The sequence below is a fragment of the Lissotriton vulgaris genome, chromosome 2_1 (genome assembly GCF_964263255.1).
Source record: "Lissotriton vulgaris chromosome 2_1, aLisVul1.2, whole genome shotgun sequence".
Classification (NCBI taxonomy): Eukaryota; Metazoa; Chordata; class Amphibia; order Caudata; family Salamandridae; genus Lissotriton; species Lissotriton vulgaris.
The window spans coordinates 1,458,190,673-1,458,208,626 of NC_141687.1; the positions used below are offsets into that span (position 1 = coordinate 1,458,190,673).

The window sequence follows — 17,954 nt, forward strand, 5'->3', positions numbered from 1 at the left end:
TAATAAAGAGGAAGATCAACAACTAACTGCCTACGCGTCCTGCTTACAATAGACCCCCCAATTATCCTCTGGCAATGTGATAGATGATTTTTTTAGAGCTGTTAATCTTGAAATTGACAAATTAATTGACAGAGATATTAAAGGTAATAGTAAATTTCCATTGAGAAACAATTTCAATAGGAGAGAGTGAGATGCATTGAGGACCTTAACTACTACCCTGATATTGTCATAAAAATGGCAGATAAGGGTGGTAACATTGTTGTTATGAACAAGCTTGGCTATAATCAAGACGTTTTTTCTCAACTTAATGATGCTAGATATTATGAGAGAGTGACAACTAATCCATTGCATCAGGTAACATCTATGATTAATAGTAAACTAAAGGAATGGTATGAGCAATCGTTATTAGATCAAGATGAATACATGTATTTACGAGTTGAATTCCCACGTTCTCCCTGTCTGTATTGCTTACCTAGGATGCATAAAAATAGACAAAAACGACCAGGGAGACCAATTATTTCTGGTATTAATGGACCAACTGAGAAAATGTCACAGTTTATTGATATTTATTTAAGACCTCATGTACAGAATTTACCGTCTCATATTGAAGACATGAAACATATTCAGAATTTGATTAATGACTTAGTTTGGGAACCAGGCATGATCCTTGCCACACTTGATGTAGTTTCTTTGTATAGTAATATTGATCATGAGTTAGGACTGCTTGCCCTTGAAAGCTTTTTGAATAAAAGACCAGCTGAACTTTACAATCATACCATTATGATACTAGAGATGACTAGAATTGTATTAGAGAATAATTATTTCTTATTTGATAACAAATGCTATAAACAAAAGCTTGAATACTATTTGATAATAATATCAAGAAATCCCAGTCTCTAATCTTCATGATGGTCTAGGGCCAAAGTAAGTGCCCTAAAAATCCTGTATCAAACATAAATGTAAATACAATTCGTAACCCTGATAGTAAAGCTCGTATTTGTTCTTGGCAAGTAGTATATTACTAATGGATCACCTCAATATTTGCAATCCTCGAAATCCACGAGTACGTGATCTAAAACAGTAAACCATACATTACTGTTAGAATCAATTTCCCCTCAATATTACACTATCAAGACCTTTCTCTAAGTGCGTCCTCACCTAATCCAGCATATCCCAATTCCTTGATCCGAAAGTTGCATACTACGCCATCTTAGCGCTTGTATATAGGAGTAAATTCCACAAGCGCCATCTTGGAACAGTAAAACATCCCGAGAAACTTATCATATAAAGTCTAAAATAAATGTGAAACAATATTTAGAAAATGAGTGTATTTAATAAGGAAGATCTTCTTTGTCTTTGGAAAACGGACTGAAAATAAATGGATGTGAAGAAAAGACTACTGAATTGAATTACTGGCACATGGACAGATTGGAATTCTAATTTGCATTTGAGATTTCTTTTGGAGTCCGATATATTTTAAGAGGAGTACTTTTTGGAATCTTCTGTACCTATTCAGGATAATTGAATGTTGTTTATATATGTTATATTTTTTACTCTTAAGTAAATAATATATGGTGCTCAAGAAGGATCTATATTTTAGAAATTAGGATCCACATCTTCTGTGGATCTGTGGGGCTGTTTGGTACCAAACCCCTTCCTCATCCTTTTGATGCACCCTTGATACTTTGGTCTTCTGTTACATAACACTTACATATAGTTGAGCGCCCCGACAGAATCTGGTTACCAGAAGTTAGGAATTCTCTTAAATGGTTTTCAACTATAGATTTAACCACCGCTTACCATCAAATTCCTCTACATGATTCCAGCAAAGATTTGACTGCCTTCATCATACCCTTTGGATGCTATCGCTTTATCCAAATGCCATTCCGATTACCCTCAGCGGCTGCAGTTATCAACGGCTTCTGCACAAACTATTCAAGAACATGAAAGGAGTCACGTACTTCCAAGATGATATTTTAATTATGGGCAAGAACAGAGAGGAACATGATGACAAACTTTTTAAAGTGTTTAATATACTTGCTGCAGAACTGAAGGAATGCAAGTTTGGTATGAACTCTGAAACTTACTTAGATCATGAAATGAGTGGTAATGGCATTTTCCCTAAAAAGAAGCTAATCAGTGCCATCGAAAATGCTCCCATTCCTAAATCTAAGGAGGATTTAAGATCATTCTTAGGCATGGCAGAGCTTTATTCCAAATTTGTAAATGAATTTGCAAGTAAAACCTTTGACCTCAGACAGCTCCTGAAAATTAGACAAGAATTTCATTGGAATGATGCCCTCCAAAATGATTTTGATAGAATCAGGAATGAACTTGCCTCAGCCCTTCCTTTGCAAGCTTTCGACAGTGCAGCTCACAGCATCATTACAACTGAGGCTAGTGGGAAAGGTTTAGGCGCAGTGTTGTCTCAAGTTTGTGATAATGGTTCAGAGGTAACAATTGGATTTGCGTCTCGCTCCCTTACTTCCTCTGAGGAGAAATTCTCAGTGATTGAGAGAGAGATGTTAGCCACAGTCTGGACCATGGAAAAGTTTAGGCAGTTTATCTGGGGTACCAGGTTCACGTTGCGAACTGATAATAAGACTTTGCTTAAAGTTCTCACTCCTTATGGTATGTTGAAAGCAACCACTAGGTTATCTAGAATGATCCTTAAATTGTTGGAATACACATATGTGGTTGAGTATCTTCTGGGGAAAAAGAACCAAATTGCGGATTACCTTAGTAGATCACCTTTACCTTTTCATAATAATTGATATGACATGTTTGAAGATCACAGTGTTGCAATGATTAATGATGTGGGTGATTCCACAGTAGTTGCTATTTCTAAGGAAGAGTGGAATACTGAATGTCAAAAAGATAAAACGTTAAATCTGGTGCTTCAACATGTTACCAATGGCTGGCCCAACAAATCTAGCTTACAAGATGACTTAAAACCATTTTGGGAAATCAAGGATGAACTCTACATTGATGATTGTAATCGTTTGTGCAGAGGTGAAAGAGTAGTAGCACCTTCTAATTTACAAATTAAAATTCTATCCATAAATCATGAAGGGCATTTAGGCATAGTCAAACTTAAATCCAGAGTTAAGATGTCCTTTTGGTGGCCGAATATGGATAAAGACATTGAAAGGTTTGTTTAGCAATGTTCTACTTGTGCCAACTCAGACAAACCTCAACGTGTGTTCAAACCTTCTCTGATCTTGAGATGTATACCTGATCATCCTTGGGAAGATTTGAGCATTTACTGGCTATGTCCCATCGAAGATGGTCATGGTTGTTTGAAGTATATTTTACTGGTCATTGATAACTATTCTAAATGGCCAGAAATCATGATCACAGAAAAGTTTGACTCAAAAGAAGTTGTTACTTCCTTAGAAAAATAGTTTTTATGCAAAGGTATTCCCAGAAACATTTTGAGTGATAATGGTCTACAATTTACATCCGAGTGTTATCTTCAATTCTTCAAAAGGAATGGGATTAAGGAGAAGAAAACCCCTGTTTATTACCCAGCAGGGAATGGCATAGTTGAAAGGTTCAACAGAGTAATTATAGGAAGCATAGAGTAGGCCAATAGTGCGAATAAGAACTGGGAGAAAGAATTATACAGTACCATCTGGGCTTGTAGAATTACTCCCACGTGCACAAGTTATAGCCCTTTCAGGATTAGAGGGAGAGAACCATTTACAAAGGATAACGTTGCATGGAATGAGAAAAAAATGTGTGGGAAATGGTCATCTGCCTTAGTTCGTTCTAAGTTACGCAAGGTCCATGAGTCATATGTAAATGATTATGGAAAAAAGCATATTACCAAAGAAGCAAAATTACAAATTGGTGACTGGTTAGAATAAAACTTGGGACTAAAGTCAATAAAGGCAGTAGTAAGTTTTCGTCCCCCTTGCAGGTTATGGAGTTATACTCTAAATCTGCTAAATTGAGTGAAAACAAGGTTTGGCATCATAATAGAATTGCAAAATGCAAAGGGAATGTTTCAATTGATGGTAATAAAGATAGTAAATGCTCATCAATGGATTGGATGTGGGACGAAGTTATCAATTGTGAGAAAGATCCTCTTTCAAACAGCAGAAATTCTTTTGTCAGTGCATCTTTGCCTGATCATGCTCCGAGTAATAAACCTGTAACTACACGTGTTGGTAGGTCAGTGAGAGCTCCGGTGCAATTTAGAAGTTATGTTATGTAAGCAGTTTCTGATTTTTCCTTCTATGTGTACATATTTTGAGGAAAGGGGTTGGTGAGGGACGAATTCATGATAACTCAATATTTCAAGATTTCTGAGTATTTCCATTACCCTGTGTTATTCACTTTATCTCGTATTTATAGTCATGTGTATTTTTCTGTTCCATGTTGTTATTTACATTTGTGTTTATTATACTTTTCTTTTCAAATCTAAAGAGGGAAGGTGTGGTGCATGCATCCAGCTCCATACCATTTGGAGGATGTTCTGTAGTCAGGTTCCAGAATGTAGGGTGAGTGAGGAAAATTGAGGGAGAGTTAGAGAAGAAGTGAGATGTACCTGCTTGTCTTGTATTAAAGGATTACCTTATTTCAACCTGTTTTGCTCATCTTTACAGGCCCCTTAGGAAACGGGCACGGAGCATTAAGGTGCAGACATGAAAGGACCATGCCGCGCTTGTGCCGTTTCATGTTACAACAAAAACAAGCTCTCAGTGTCAAACACCAAGATTGTTGTACTCTCCAATAACAAGTCATACGTGTTACATACTGAGAGACGGCTCTGCTGTGTACCTCCAGCGATGCTTCTTTATCAATGCACAAGTGTAACAGAATGAGCGGCAGACGAGCTCTTTGCATTCGGCTGACACTCCTTCAATTCGTCGCACGTTACCCCCATGAATCCTGAGAGGCAGTTCTTGTCTGATTTACTCTCTGTATCATCAATGCAACATGAGGGGCAGCCCTGCTGTCAAAGGTGCTGAAGCATAGCTGTCCTCTTTTTGGCACCCACGCTATTATCTATGTAACCTGAGAGAAAGCCGCCCTGCTGTCTTAGATGCATACCTTGAACACTCTGTATCCCTGAGACACCCCTGCATCTAAGGTGCAGGCCTGGAGTATCTGTGCACTTTCGGGATTAGCAATGCTGCAGGAGGCCACATGTGTTACTTTTCTGGGAACTGTATCAAGTACAGTACACATTACATAAGTTTCATGTTGATAGAAACTGTATAATTCATATTTCTACCTTATGTAAATTTTAGTGTCACGAGGCCGAGATGATTTCTTGGGGCTTGACTGAGTAACCTGCATTCCATTCTCCACATATTATTGGATTTTCCTATTTGCCCCTTAACCCACTCTCTGCTGCATGTATTGTCAGACTTCTATAACAACAGAAACAAGCATTGGCATAGCCATTAGGTCTCGCCTTTGGGACCTCATAAGTATTTAGTTATGCAGCACAATATCCTTACTGCAACACCATCAACTGTTGCATAGCTAAACACTTATAAGGTCCCAAAGGCGAGACCTATTGGCTATGCCAATGCTTGTTGTTACGTAGCTGCAATATCAGTGCCCTGTAACAAAAGCAGCTGTAGTGTGTTCCACGCGCACCTCACCCCATGTCCTATCCTCCCTGACAAAATAACCCCCCCTCCCCAGTCGGTCCAACTCCATTGCCATTGCCGGTTTGCACTCTCAGTCCGGATCTGTGGGAGAGGGAATGTATGGTGCAAGCTGCAGCAGCCTCCTGGCGAGAGCCCAGGCACTTATTGTTTTAAAAATCAAGCGCTGCATACAGACCACTGCAGCTGGCACCCTAACCACTAGTCTATCCTACAACAAAAGCAGTGGTGCAATGCAAAATACTGCCCCTCTTCCCTTAGGTGAGGGGGTGCTAATTTCATGGCTCACTGAAAAACAAAGGGCTTGGCTTGTGGAGCTGAGTTGTAGGGACCTACCGGGAGGCCCGACAAGAAGTCGTTGGCTGCTCACATACTGCGACCTTCCCTGCATCAAATACCGCCAGACGCTGTGCCTTGACCCCTTCCCTCGTCCGTCCGCTCTCGAATGGAAAATCAATGCTGTTCTGTGTGTTTGTGGTGTGTAAGACTCGTAAACATAGTGCCCAGAGGGTCCGCTGTGCGCCTGCCTCCCAGGCCCGTCCTTTGGCAGTTTTTTGTCCACTGTGCGCCTCTTTAGGGGTGGCTAAAGCATTTCAGTGATGCTGCAGCTACATAAAATGTGAGGGAAACTTTGTGTACTATATTGTTCAGTAGGAAAGGTGCATTTGTTATGGTTGCCTGAAGGCAGTAGGGTCGTCACGGCACGTGCAAGAGTTCGGGATATGTCACTTCCCAAAGAGGGGCGCGTTTTTTGTTGTTGTTTGTTTTGTTACCTCAGCAGATGCCAACAAGTTCTACTAATGTATTCTAAAGAATAGCACCAGCAAAGCCAGATGTGTCTTGACCAAAGAGGTCTATTAGTAAATAACTCACTGGTACTCCTTTTATCGACATCTGAAGGATAAACGTTTGAGTCAGCCGTGTACCAGGAATTAATTCTGGGACGCAAAGGTAACACAGGTCTTCGTGGGTGCAGGGCCTGGCAAGGGCCTCTTATGGGGTGTGGTGGGGAGGGGGGCGGGTAGAGGCAGTGACCAGCATCTCCTTGCGGCCTAATCGCATTGTCAATCATGAGGTACCGACCAGCAGCAGTGCGCCAGGGGCCCAGAGGTTGAAGTGTCTAGTGAACCTTGATTACTGCTGTAGTTTATAATTCAAGCAGCAGCCAGGGGCCCATTTACTTCCAGGTGCTGGGGCCCATGATACACGGGTTGCAGCCAGTATGGCTAGGGCAGAATCAGCCGTTTAATCATTAATAACGCAGAGACATAACATGAAACTGTTTTCCCAAATTGGCGCTTGGTGGCTCTGTTATACTTGCGTTTTGTGATTCTGACTGTATTTAAAAATCTGTCCAGTATGTAGGCCCTTACTTTACGTAAGCAGTGCCTAAGAAACCCAGCACCCTTCACCTCCCTCAACGAACATCCCAGGTCTACTCAGCATTTAGCCCCGCCCCCGCCCCGCTGAAGGCTTCAGGGCAGCTGCCGCCCAGAGGATGGGGATACAGGTCGGACTGAGTTGTATTTGTAGTACCTGGCCCCACGCCCCTTCACTTCTCACCGCGGGGAGGCCAGGTCAGAGGTCAGGTGAGTAAACAGGATTTAACCATATGCATTTTAATTTGTACCAGGCGCTTCTCAAAAAGGGGAAGGGCTGCATGAAATTCAGTGTGCAGCATATGTGGAGAGGGGCCCCCGTTTTAGTGTATTCGGTTTTATTTTGAAAGAGCGGGAAGGGCGTAGCAGTCTTGGGCTTGGTACAAAATGATTTGTTCCCACCTGTGGTCTGAGTAACCATGCCGGCCCCAAAATGCCGTTAGGGTCCTGCAAAATTATAGCTCAGCCGAGCAAGGTACTCCGTGGAATAAATCCAATCTTCTGGAGTGTGACCCCATTTCAGATCCAAGAGCTATCCATTATCCCGCCCCCTAGCGGTTGGGCTCTAGACCTAAATAGACTCAGCGCTATGATCACGCCATTTTATTTGTACATCTTCTAAAGTCACCAGGCTGCCACCTGGGGTACTGCGAACTGGAAAAGCATGCCTTTCGAAAGGAGGCAGTTATAACAAGAAGAAGCGTGCGTGCCTCGCTCGCAGCAGGTGGAGGGGATAGAGGCGAGAGCCTGGGCCTGTTTCCCTTGTGGGGGTGAGCGAGTTAATTACAAACATATGGTTTGAAAGCTCACTCCCGCAAGGGAATTGCCAGACGTGCACGCGTTGCCATTGGAAGCAATGCAACGCATGCACGTGTTTGCCTGCAAAGCTGTGCGATGGCTAAAGGTCTTTTTCCTATGCAGCGCATGCGCGCTGCGTAGGGGAGACCTAAAAAACGCTTAGGTCTAAGGCCTTTCAAGGGTTAGTGCACACTGTGCACATGGGGATCAAAACCAAATACCAAACTCTTTGAAAATGTCGGTCAGCTTCACCTGCAGATTTCTGTATTCAGCATTAAAGAGGTAAGAATTGTGCTGGTCTGGGTTAAATATCCTAATTTAACAGATTTTCTGCCACAAGAAGTGATATCTCAGCACACTTATACAGTACTGTCGGGATGTAAAATATGGGACTTTCCTCCACATGAAAATGTCTTGCTCCATGATTCACATAAATGTATGTTTACATCCTAGAGTCAGCTTTTTGGAATCCTCATTTACCATAAGAGGGCTCCTAGACTTGAGTAGAATCCTAAATATATGGCATCCGTTTTAGGGTCTGATGCCATATATGCCAATGATGGGGCAGGGTTTTGCACACACAAAAAAGAAAAACTGCTCCGATTAACACCCCCGTAGTACATACTAACAGTGTGCAATGGAAATTTAACATACAAATCACATGAACACCTGGGAAACCGCATTGCGCATGCATTCACTAATGTGACCTAATACATGAAAGAACTAGGCCGCATATTACAATGGGTTTCAAAAGAAACAAAATTAATGCATGTTTAGGCTGCATTTCACATCTTACATCTTGCTTTAAAATTAATAATAAATAATGCGCTTTTGCTTTAAGCTGTTGCTAAAAAAATATTATCAGGGGATAGTGTAAAGGTGGGTTGTAGGCAAGAAAAGGAGGGGGTACCCCCAACTAGAGTTCCTAATTCGGGATACACAAATCGGTTGAAAAAACAAGTAATTAGGAACATTTTTAGCTAGTGGACATGACCTGACATCAGACAGTAATGACTATGTTTAAACAACGTGCATGGTACAAAAATATATATTTTATTTTATTGAAAGGTTTCTTTATGATTAAAAAGCAAACGTTTTTTTGTGTGTGTCTCCTCTGTACATGTGATGGTCAATCTACATATACAAAATACTGTACAGTTTTGCTCATTTCAGTTTTCAGTACATTTCATAACACTTCATTGTATGGGGACTGTGTTTGGGGTGCTAGTCAAACTGTTCTAATCCTAATTACTTGTTTTTTCAACCTAAAGGTGGGTTGTAAACAGTGAAAAGTGCATTACCATTAATTAATGAATGCTTCTGTTTATTCGTCATAGTGAGCCAAATGGGCCTGCATTTTCCTAAACTGTCCAGATAGATGAGGGACTAGAGAATGAGCAAGAAGGACCTGACAAAACAGACAGAAGCGCTGAGCGCTGCAGAAGAAGGTGCAAAAGTCCAAGGTTGTTCATCTCAAAAAGTATTGTATGGCTGCCAAAAGATGAGACTGGCCGTGGAACCCAAGACTTCTTCCGCAGGCATAGCTGAAAGACTTGTGTGAATTAAATGAGAAAGATACATGTTGAAATGAATGAACGAGTCAAACATTGTGTCATGTGAAAGGACATAAAACAATGAGCATGCAGAATTTTGAACATGAACCTGGTGGTGTGATGGACCACCTCCCAAATCAACCAATGAGCAGTCGAATTTTGTGAATTGTTTCAACTAATGTGGGCTAAACATGTAGGTTTTAGGGTATAACTGGGGTGCCTTTGGGGTGTGGTTTAGTCTTAGGTCGGATGGAGAGGAGAGAGGGGTGATTTTGTTGCTGTCCGTCGGTTTGAGAGAGGAATAGCTGTTCCTGTCCCATTCCTGACCCTGAAATCTTTGTTCCTTGATTCTATTTCAGGGGATCCGCACTGCCTCCTTGGCCAGGGGGGTGGTATTTCACTGATCCTTGGGTTTGTATTATCTTTCTGACCCATACTTTGCATTGCATAAATATTTTCAAATGTATTTTTGTCTCTTAAACTTATGTCTCTTCATCTATCCACTCCGTCATGTATATAGTTTCGCATTATTTTGATGAAACTTATGTCTCTTTCTCTATCCACTCCCTCATATGCATATTGTTAATTGATGATGAGTATGACACTGATTGCATTTGCTGATTGTTTTCTCTCCCTCTTGTGAGATTCTTTGTTTGCATTTGTAAACTGTATGTGATGAGCCTTAATTATTTACATTTTATTCTGAGATACATTTTATTCTGACAGCCTGTGTTTATTTAGCTAGTTAGTTAGATGGGACTATTATTATCATCAACTACTCAACTAATTGGTCCATCTACCAAGAGGAAAGAGAGTTGATATACAGGTCTAGTTGTGTATTTAGAAATGTAAGACATGAACCTGTGAAGGAACAATTTTTTGCCTTTCATTAAAACTTGACCCCCAGTGCAACAGGGATTTATGAGTTGGGTGAATGTGTTTGGGCCATTTGTATGAAATATCAATGAGTATCAATCCCTGATAAAGTGTAGCGCTGGATCACCAATGTGAGTCCAAGTGCAACTCCCACATAATGAAGATGTAATGTTTGCACAACTGTGGTTAGTGCTGGAAAGATATACTTGTAAAAATCCTAAAATGCAAATACACATGAATCCAAAACTGAAGACAAAATAAAAACAAGCAAAATGGGCAAAATAAAATACACATATTTTCCCTGCCAGCAGCAATATGCATATACTTTGTATAGGTATTTTACACTGAAAAGTGGCAAGGCCAGAATTAATAAAAAATACTGTTTGTACGAGCGCATGCAAGACAGCATCATGACTGATCTGCTGAGGTGTACTTAAAAAAAAAAAAACAACAATATACATTTCCCATAGCATTGGGAGCCCCATTATCTCAGCACCTTAAATCCAGTGTAACTTCAAAGTACACTCCATGTTGTCTGACATTCATATCTAGGTAGTTTAAAATTATCTGCCCATCCCTGACACAAAATATAATCAAGAAAACCCATAATGTGGTCATCCATTATTGAATTAGTTTCAGTGGCCATGGCTGCACGATTCATAGGAGCTGAAACCAGAGTACAAAGTGCCATGGTTTGGTTTTGTCTAATTCCTATTTTATGGAGCTTGGATGCTATTTTATTAATCCAAAATCTGCACCACTTCATCTGGCTCGGCAAACGCTAATATTGTGTCCTTTGTATCGATTGTGTGCATTCAGTGCTCAGTGTGTGGTCTGCAGGGGACTATCATAGCAGTGACGGCTGGGCTATTCTTATAAGATCAGGAACAAGACTGATTTGCAAATGGCGGGCCTCGGTTTAGTGACACAGAGGGTGAAAAACGATGGGATGGGATGCATCCCGACAGATCGCCAGAAGCTGAGATTCAGTTAAGGTGATCAAAGGGCAGCGGTTCTGTCTAGACATCGCTCCCATGCTCACACTGCCACATCACTCGTGCTAGATGGACGAGGTCTATAGCAAGATTGTAACAATTTTCAGGCTGTTTATATCCTCGCCTGAACCAGGCCTGGCAGCTTGCTCTGGACTGTTCTTATAAGAGCAGCCACTGATTTGCATAAGGCTGCTCTCTGAAGTAGCATACTGGGTGAAAAATGATCAACAGGAATGCAAATCCATGTGATTGCCAGTGGCCAGGATTAATTCAAGCATTTTTCCATCACTTTGAAGTTTGTTGAATCTTGTAAACGGCCAACATCTACTCTCGCTCGAGCAAAAGGCAGGGAAACAACCATCTCCCATGGATGATCTCACAAGAGCAGACCTGTGTTCTGCTCATTAAAGCACCAAGAAGAAAGACATTGGTAAATGCTGAGCTATTTACATACGTGCTTCTTAAAAATATTGTCAGATTACATATCACACCTGTCAGGGGTTTCTAAGGGTAACCAGTGTATCATACGGGATTGCACACTTCCAACAGCTGCACATCTAAGGAATAGCTGTGCTGTACACTGATCACTTGCAGCCTTTCTGTAATTAAGAGCAATCTCTGATGCCTACAACATTAGGACTGTGACATTTGTACGTGTCCTCATCTCCGCTATGAATCTCTATATAAATTATACAGCTGCAGACCTGTTTAGTCAACAATCAAAAAAGTGCTTAATCCATCAGAAGGCTTATAGGAAGCTCGGTGTAAAGACCACTACAATGCAACAAAGTTTGAAAGACGGCTCTGCTATCCCAGATGGAGAAGCCATTTGTTTACTCTACAGGGCTCTGCTGCCTAGTATAACAGATATACAAAAAGGCCTATTATGCTGACCAACAGCCAGCTAAGTACCACCATAAATGGTGCAACAATAATAAATAATAAATGCGTTAATATGAGTATGTTTATTTGTGTTTCCTCTGCTGCCCTTAACTCCTTTGCAGGGAAAGCTGCCCCCACCTGGAACACGGCAAGGCAGATCACCTTCGTACACAGTGTACTGGGGCAGGTTCCCTAGAGGAGTCAGTGTCACTGTCAGTCAACAGAGGTGCACCTTGGGAGTTCAAAGGTTACATGTTGTAGGTCCCTGCAAAAGTAACAAACGCGAGAAAGCCTGTGCATTAAAGTGTGGTTGTCAGGAGGGGTACCACGAATCTCCCTTCACAGTGCAAGTGCGCATTTTTTAAAATACACAGGGGCATATATTCTCAAGGAGCTATCACTGAGTCAATAGCACTATATTGCAGCCAAAGTCACAATAAATCTACCTTCCCATTCCCAAGCTGGTGCTAACAGCCGATATCACCAGTTTTCCAGCGATAGCATCCTCAAAAAACATTGCCACAGATGACCCCGGCAACTATCGCTAATGAGATGCAGAGTAGGTGTTCCCGAGCAGAAAGTCGCGACAACACCACTCCACAACATTCTCAACGACAAGATTGGTGATAAGATCACAAAACATGCGATAAGGTGCGTTAGCACCAGGAAACTAACACCTGCTCCGACCTGGTGCACAGTTGGACCAGAGCCTGCATCACGAAAGCGAGTCCAGCACAGAGCCACACCTAAAGAACAACAGATGCCATGGAGCCATTGAACATGCGTGTCGTTCACCCAAGAGGGCCACAACACCCACCACCTCCAGGACCACCCCCGACCCCGGGCACCCCCCACCACCCCCAGACCAAAACACTGCACATCAATGGCACAAAAACATGAACATAAGCACCCACCAATCAACATTTATGTGAGCACTGAAATCATAAGTCATACAATCACCATTGAAAGACCCAACAAAATGTCACATTCAATATTGTGACCAAACAACTTTTATGAAGAGTCATGGTGGGGCATCCGTTCAAAATCTGTGACTCACAGCCTGCAAGACAAAATCCAAGTTAGGAAGGTGTGTCAGGCACTCATCAAAGGACAGGGAGATAGAAAGAGAGAGGGAGACTAAACAAGGAGTGCAAGGCCAATCTGGAACTTGGCTCATGCAAACATGCCAACAGCTTTGTGTGCCTCGAAATCTGTGCACCCCAAATCACAGGCCTGACATCAAATTAAGTGCGAAGTCCACATCACATTCAAGAAACAAAAGCAGTAGTCAGACTGATATCAGGAATGAAAGCCCCTTTGTCTCAATACACAAGGCTGAAGGCTGAAGGCCAAACGAACCCCCAACCTTGGTCCTGAATGCCGGCCATACCAGCCTCCGATGAATCCCACCCAACGAACTGCGCCAATGAAACTCTAACGTGCCCACACCCCACAACCACTTGTCCCTGCACAACCTACATCTGCAAGGGATACCCTTGACACACAAGTCAAAACAACCCATACATCCAAACCTCGTACACATATACGACTCATTGCCCAGAGCTGTGGCATACTGTCCACCGAACTACTGCCAGTCTGAGGAGTGCCGATGCCATGAGCCCAACAAACGCAATTGCAGGCATTCCCGGGCACATGCACAACCCATGTCATGTGGTACTGTAGCGTGCACGAATGCTGCATCCATTGGGATCCCTGACAATGGCAGTGTTGCGAATCAGTTTCTGTCTGAGTTTCTGTCTTGCCTATGTCACTTGCGTCCAGCCCTGGAGGTCTGCCTATCCAACGCAACGGTAGCTGAATTGGATTATGACCTGACAGTGCGCCCCCTGTTGGCCCACGAACAGGAGTATCACCGGTATAGCCGTGCATGGGATGCACTGATCTTTGGAGTATGTGCTGGCAGTTGCACATGGGAGCGTGCACAAACCCTCAAGTGCAGTGACCACATTGAGGCACTCCCCTATTGGCTGTGTTGCAGATTGGGGAAACAGCCCAGGCCAGTTAATGGATTGGCTCACCCTGGTGTTCCTTGAAGCCGACAACAATGTACTATTGGAACACATTGCACATGAGGCTGCGCTGGCATTCATGGATGCATAACTACGTTCCTGCAGCCAAATCGGATTGTCACCCACAGCACAGGCACCAAAACCTTGTAGCATTGTGGGGAATGCTCACATATCCCACCACAACAGAGGACATGTCTGTCTTCATCGGGACTCTCAATGCATGTGTGCGGAACTACGCGTGTGTACACACACCTGTGCAAGGTGATGCAGTTTTATGGTCGGAGCAGCACAGCATCGTCTGACAACGTCAACAATTCGGACACACTACTGGGGGTAGAGTACACACATGGCACTGTGGCACGACATGTGAACTTGTCGGACCCCTTCCCCTGATCACTGTCAGTAGAGCATACAGTCAGTGCAATTCGGTGGCAGAGCACTATGCAGACCCCACGGGCTGTAAGTCATGCTCCCTCACACGGGGCAATGAGCAGACGCCAAACAACACATGACTCGACCAGAAAGGCAAGGTGGGCTGAGACCATTGCCATCCATGATGATTGGTTTCCATTTGTGCCTCCCCATTTTCTGCACCTCGAAAGAAGGTACCCATGCTGCGTGCAATTGTCTTAAGCATGTCCCTGCCTATTGTGGCCGTTGCCTTGTCCGTACTGACACGCTCATGCCAATCAAGTCTACGCTACTCCACTGGTGTCTGACTGTGATGAGTGTTGAGTAGATAGACCACTCGTGTGCCACAATGAGCAACGTCCCTACACAGGGAGGGTCTGACTGACGCATATACAATGGGGGTGGGTCCCTTTTGACAGCTCCACCTCTGTGAGCCAGACATTGTATTTGGATAGCTGCTGGCAGACCTGTGCACTTACGTGACTTCAGCAATGTGAGTATGGTGTTCAACCTCTGACCATGTGGAGCAATGTCATCAATCATAACAGAATGTGTCCACACAGATGTGTGTGAGTAGGTATGCAAGGTAAAGTTGTGTTGTCACATGTGATGTAGGACACCACTCCTGGACTGCTACCCATTCGGTCATTCCTACACAAAGCCATATTTAATACATGGACATGTGCCTACCATGGGGGGTTGTGAGATTGCTGTTAATGTGCAAGGGGACACAGCTAGTACTCACCTTCACCGTCATCCAATTGGCCATGTGTCTCAGGGATACACATGTGCATTGGTGTCATTCACCAGGGTGTACCTTCTTGTGCAATCATTGTCCCTACATCCAGCCATACTTTCAGACATGAATGAACATAGTCATGACACATATGTGTGATTTAGAATGTTTTATTCCCATTCTGGTGAATGACAGAGCTGGAGATTAACATGGTTATCCAAGCCCACATAACATGGAAGCCCAGTGGTGGGCCAACAAGAGTTTTTGGAGGATTGAAAAGTGATTGGGAAGAGGGTGAGTGTTGTCCACAGCAGGATTTCTGTGTAATTGTCAAGCAGTGAAGATGTGGCAGTCCATGTCGGGGTCCGGGTGGGTGTCGCATAGTATTCCAGTGGACAGGGGGAGGTTTTGTCCTAGGGCATGATGCATAGGGCTGAACCAAACAGACCTACTGGAGGCGATGGATGCTATTACCTCCTTCCTCACACAGTGATTACCATCCGCATCTTACTCCTCTGATACTTCTTCTGTGTCCGGTGTGTTTGGTGTGTGTGGCGGTGTAAGGGCTGCATTACTGGGTGCCACTGACCCATCAGAATGCGAAGGTGATTGAGCTCCATGACTGGGTGCCACTGAAACATCGGGGGTCGGAGATGTGTGTGTCGAAGTTCCCGCTGCAGTCATCTGGGACTGGCTCGGTGGCAGCAATGGCAAGATGATATACTGCAGGGCATGGAAGTTCCCAGCTACATCTCGCTGGTGTTCAGCCGTGGTAGTCATGGTCTCCATTGTCCTCTGCATCTGTGCCAATTCAGTGCTGTCATCGCTGGAGCCTGTCTGACTGGACAGTTCTTGTATCCGAGTAATGGCCCCAGCGAGGTCAGCCAAGAATTGTGGGTGACCATAGTGCGGACAGGGGGTTTCCTTAAGGGACTGTACGTGGTCCCTGATGGAACTCAGACACCCACGTATGGTCTCGAGTTTGGCTGCCATGAGCTCGAAACCCACCCACAGCTGATCTGCCAACTCCACCTGCCAACCCAAGACACAGCTTTCAAATTCCATGTATTGTTCGTGGGGGTCCTGGGAGACAGCCGTGGTTGTGTGTGTTTCCTGCTCTGTGGTCTGTGCAGGTCGTGGGTTCACCTCGAGGCAGCTGGTCTGCCCTGCTCCTGGGGGTGGGCTGCGGAGGCAGTCCATTATCCATTGGAAAGTGTCTTGACATATGTGCAGGTTGTCCTCTTCTTCATCAATGATGGTGTTTGTGGCCTGCTCTGCAGTAAGAGTTGATTGTCCCTCTGCAATATTAAGGGGAGATGCAGGCTAACACAGTTTCCCCTGTATGTTGACGCTTAGCAGATGTTTACATACAGACTGCATGCCAAGCACATTGTGACTGTTTAGGTAGAGATGGCTATTGGATGGCAGACAGTAGGATTTTCGACCACATGACGGATGTGTGGTAGTAACCGTCCATTATCATCGCACGTTGTCAGTCAATGCCAGATGTGAGTGACCAGTTACTATGCACAAGCAGAACCTGTCGTGTCCTCTGTCCTGTGGTGTAGGTGTTGCAATTTAAACCACATTGCTGTCATTGCTGAGGGTCTGTGATTGCTATGTGTGTGTGCTGCATTGGGGGTGAGTTGCCCCTGCAGCTCTGATTTCATGTACCCTTATCCCTTTGAGAGTGTGTGCCTTTGAATTTTGTGCTTTTTGGGGACTGACATGTTTGCGACTTGGGTCATGTGTGCTCTTGGACAGATTTCTAGGCCTTTTTCATTGTTAGTCTGCTGCGTGTTTTGGACAACATGGGTTGTGGGTGCAGTGGATATGTCAGAGTGTGACCTCCTCCTTTGCGGATGTAATCCGCACTGGGCCACCGCCATGTCGAATCGTCCACCATGTCATGTATATTGGCTGCTGTCATGCTATCGGTCATGCAGTGTCACTTGCATTGTCAGTGTGGCTCACACAGCCACTGCTTTTCTGCATCCGTCACATGTGCATGGCTGTGTTGTGTCCTTGGTGATTTGGAGGGGGCCCATTGGTGCACATGGTAGACGGGGGCCTGTAGGTGTTCCTATTTATTTTATTTATTTTTTATTTATAAAGTCTTATATAGCGCGAACGTGACCCACGAGGGTATCAGAGCACTTTACAATAGGAGAATTACAGTGAAAGAGGTAGTCAACACAAACAGAATATCAGTTTGTCATAATAGAGATAAAAATGAAAAGTATATACATAGGAAAGGTAAAGGACCAGCAATATCATCTGCAGAACAATGTACATTAGACATTGTGCTGTCAGCCAATCAAATTCCTAGATCGATTAAAGGTAGATATATAAAAGTGAAAAAGATAAAACAGCTCTACATCCAACAAAAACATTAATCAGCAGACAATTGTGGGGCAACAAAGGATGTGATGAAAAGACATACAATCAAATACAACCCATACTTAAATTTAGGACATTAATTTCTTAATTAGTAGACTTTTTACTTCCTTTTTGAATACAGTAAGGGAGGTAATTCCACGCACTAGGGCTGGTAGAGAGTTCCAAATCTTTGGAGCAATCCCTGAGAAAGCTCTACAGCCTGTTCTCTTCTTCCGGAAGGATTGGGGTTTCAGAAGTAGAGTGCTCGCACTTCGTAGTTGTCTGCAGCCT

At 43.5% G+C, this 17,954-nt stretch overlaps 1 protein-coding gene across 1 annotated transcript in view; it reads right to left on the reverse strand.

The window, feature by feature from the left end:
- The window catches only part of HEPACAM (hepatic and glial cell adhesion molecule), a 1,458,998-nt gene that overhangs the window by 383,612 nt on the left and 1,057,432 nt on the right, over window positions 1-17,954 (reverse strand). The gene's annotated exons all lie outside the window — the stretch shown is intronic.